Here is a 662-nt window from a genome sequence, read left to right as displayed (position 1 = left end):
TCCATAGAATTATAAGACGTTGTCACGTCAAAAACCATTGAGTCATTTTACTACACAAACAAGTTAGTAACTAATAAAATACCTAAAATTTTCATGTGGCATAAGTTAAAACCAAAGCATAATCAATTAACAACTATTAGGCACAGTGTTCGTGCATTTCAATAAAATGAATAGTAACGAGTATCATTATGATTTTATTTCATCTACTTATTTAGCATAATAATCACTCGGCTCGTTGGTCTAGGGGTATGATTCTCGCTTTGGGTGCGAGAGGTCCCGGGTTCAAATCCCGGACGAGCCCAAATATTTTTTATGTTAGGTTTTTATTCCAGCTTCTTTTATGTGATCCTATAAATATTATATACGAGTACCAATGTTTTATTTTTATTGACCTTTACTGTTATACAGTATCGCCGGCCATATATTACAATATAATTGGTGGAGTACTGACGTGCTGTCAATGTGATCGCACGTTTAAAACAAAGAGTGGTTATGCCAGTCACTGGAGAGCACATCAGGTACGCTCATAATAGCTAGAAGGAGTCGCTGTGGTCGGATACGGCCAGGAGGATATATATACAGTATCGTGCACAGGGGTTTTGACCCATACGTGGCCGATCCCTCATAATTTAAATACTTACACTAAAAATAATATTACTGAT

The 662-nt window shown here is 36.4% G+C and overlaps 1 non-coding gene across 1 annotated transcript; it reads left to right on the top strand.

Annotated features, from left to right (window-relative positions):
* Positions 1-229: 229 nt before the first annotated feature.
* On the top strand, positions 230-301 carry Trnap-ugg. The gene has a single exon. It is a non-coding gene; the product is annotated as a tRNA-Pro (tRNA).
* The last annotated feature ends 361 nt before the right edge of the window (positions 302-662 follow it).

The sequence above is a fragment of the Pararge aegeria genome, chromosome 2 (genome assembly GCF_905163445.1).
Source record: "Pararge aegeria chromosome 2, ilParAegt1.1, whole genome shotgun sequence".
NCBI classification, from domain to species: Eukaryota; Metazoa; Arthropoda; class Insecta; order Lepidoptera; family Nymphalidae; genus Pararge; species Pararge aegeria.
This window is presented reverse-complemented; position numbering and strand designations above follow the sequence as displayed.